Source organism: Carlito syrichta, unplaced genomic scaffold, assembly GCF_000164805.1.
Source record: "Carlito syrichta isolate Samal-C Ts95f unplaced genomic scaffold, Tarsius_syrichta-2.0.1 Scaffold305705, whole genome shotgun sequence".
NCBI lineage: Eukaryota > Metazoa > Chordata > Mammalia > Primates > Tarsiidae > Carlito > Carlito syrichta.
The window spans coordinates 32,568-35,525 of NW_007249801.1; the positions used below are offsets into that span (position 1 = coordinate 32,568).

Below are 2,958 nucleotides of genomic sequence, written 5' to 3' on the forward strand. Positions count from 1 at the left end.
AGGGAGCGTCTGAGATCTACCCGTATTCTAGGCCTGGGGCTACTGCTGACTTACTGTGGGACTTCAGCCCACACCTTCTTCTCTATAGGATTCAGTTTTTTCCTCTGTAAAATGGGCAGATGATTTATGTTTTACCTCTGCAGCCTCCTCCCATTTGCAGGTTCTGGTGACTTGTGCTATTCAGAGAAAAATACATCCAAATGGTGGCTTATTCTATATCCACTTACACATGAACATAAACATAAACATATGACACCGTTTTTTTTTCAAGTTGATATCTCACTCTGTCATCCAGGCTGGAGTGCAGTGGCACAATCATGGCTCACTGCAGCTTCAACCTCCTGAGCTCAGGCGATCCTTCCACCTCAGCCTCCTGAGTAGCTGGGACTACAGGCACCGCACCACCACAACGGCTAACTTTAAAAATTAATTTTAGTAGAAATGGAGTCTTGCTATGTTGCCTAGGCCAGAAATAGGACACAAGCAAATTTTGCATCCATGAACTGGGTCTATTTTTTCACTTTTTGTTGATATATAATTTACATGCAGTAAAGGGCACTAAAATTAAGGGTATGGCTCAATGTATTTTTGCATAGATACACATCTGTATGACCAACTAGATAAAGGCATTTCTAGTCTACCAGAAGGCTCTCTTGTGAATCCTTCCAATCAGTCCCTCCCCAAGTAACCATTATTCTGGTTTTTTCTATCACCATAGATAAGTTTTGTCTATCCTTCAACTTTATATAGATAAGTCACAAGTATATATTCATCTGCTGAACATTGTGTGTGTGTGACTCATCCATGATGCTGTTTAGGGCAGTAGTTTGTTCATTTTATTGCTGTGTCATATTCTGTTGTATGAAAATATTACAGTGTATTTTTTTGACTTAAAATTTATTTATTTATCAAAGTTACAATAAGATACTTTTAAATGTGTACAAAATTGCAAAATAACTGATGTTTTTTCCAATAAAGATACCCAATATAATATTTAGTGACAGGATAAAACAGTTATGTTTAATGATTTTTGTTCTTAAAGTCACCTTATTGAATGATACATCATGAAATCAATAGTTGTACATCTAGGAAATTTACCAGTGGAGCTCTCTTCTACTGGTGTGTATATTTTAATTTGCCTCATGTGAGCGTCTCTTCCATTTTGGTGGTTGGCTAGTACTGCAATCTGTATCACGAATGTGCGAGTTGGCTTCTGATGGTTATCAGTTAAGGAAACATGAATCCATTGGTTCCACCAATTGAAGTTGCCGAATTTCTTGCAGATTGTGAAAATTATTTCCTACTCTGACTGAGATCTTGCTTGGAGTATAGCTTTCATCAGATTTGTAGTCTGCATGAATACATAATGTCTTCACTGTTGTTTTTCTTCTGAATTGGATGTTCACTAAATGAGGCTGAGAGCTATCTGATTACCAGTAAGTTTCTGGGTTGTCATCTCGTAATTGATCCACTCCAAATCCTGGTTTGCAAGATGAGAGTGGCCAAACAGCTTGTGACCCAATTTCCCGTACTGTTCCAGTTCTTTCCAACTGCTTAGGATCAGCACCAGGAGGTGTCTTGTTTGGTGTGGTCATTTTTTTTATTTATTTATTTTTGAGTTGGAGTCTCATTCTGTCGCCCAGACGAGTGCAGTGGCACGCTCCTGGCCACCGCAGCCTCTACCTGCTGGGCTCAGGCGATCCTTCTGCCTCAGCCTTCCAAGTAGCTGGAACAACAGGCGTGCGCTACCACTCCCGGCTAGTTTTTGATTTATTGTAGAGATGAGGTCTTGCCAAGTTACCCAGGCGGGTGTCGAACCCGCGGGCTTAGGCAATCCACTCTCCTCAGCCTCCCAAAGTGCTGGGATTACAGGCTGAGCCACCAAGCCCAGCCATGGTGTGGTCATTTTAAAAAATACTAGCTTTCAGACCTGGCTCCCCACAGCTCAGCTTCTCAGGAAGTCCTGCGGTCACCACTCCCACTCAGCTTCTCAATCACAGTGTATTTACCTATTCAGCTCATTGTGGACTTTGGGTTGTTTTCAACTGTTATGAAGCAACTGCTATGGACATTTGTGTCTGTGTCTTTTGATGGACCCTTGCACTTAGTGACTCAGGAGTGGAAACTGAGCAATAGGATAGGGATATGTGTATCTTTGCTCAATAGTGACAGTTTTCTAAAGTGATTGGCCAATTTACACTCCCTCTAGTAATGTATGAGAGATGAAGTTGTTCCATACCCCCATCAACCGTTGATATCGTCTATCTTGTTCATTCTGGTGAGTTTATAGGGATCTTGCAATGTGGTTTATTGCTTGTTTGTTTTTCTGTGCATTTAAAAAATTATGGAAGGCCAGGTTTGGTGGCTCAGCCTGTAATCCCGTGCCTTTGGGAGGCTGAGGTGAGTGGATTGCCTGAACCCATGGGTTTGAGACCCGCCTGGGCAGCGAGACCTCATCTCTACAAGAAATCAAAAAATCAGCCGGGTGCGGTAGCACATGCCTGTAATTCCGGCTACTTGGAAGGCTGAGGCGGAAGGATCGCCGGAGCCCAGCAGGTCGAGGCTGCGGTGACCGGGAGCAGCCAACTGCACACCAGTCTGGGCGACAGACTCCAACTCAAAAAAAAAAAAAAATTGTGGTAAAAACCCAAAGTAAAATTTACCATCTTAACTACTTTTGAGAGTAGGGTTCAGTCGTGTTGAGTACATTTGCATTGTTATGCCACAGATCTCTAGAACCTTTTCTTTTTTTGAGTCGGAGTCTCACTCTGTCACCCAGGCTCGAGTTCAGTGGCACGCTCATGGCCACCACAGCCTTGACCTGCTGGGCTTCAGTGATCCTTCTGCCTCAACCTTCCAAGTAGACGGAACTACAGGCATGCACCACCATGCCTGGCTAATTTTTTTTTTTTTGTAGAGACAAGGTCTTATCAAGTTGCCCAGGTAGGTCTTGCGCCC

The 2,958-nt window shown here is 42.9% G+C and overlaps 1 pseudogene; it reads right to left on the reverse strand.

Annotated features, from left to right (window-relative positions):
• Window positions 1–1,227: 1,227 nt before the first annotated feature.
• Window positions 1,228–1,595, reverse strand: LOC103264731 (annotated as a pseudogene).
• Window positions 1,596–2,958: the final 1,363 nt, after the last annotated feature.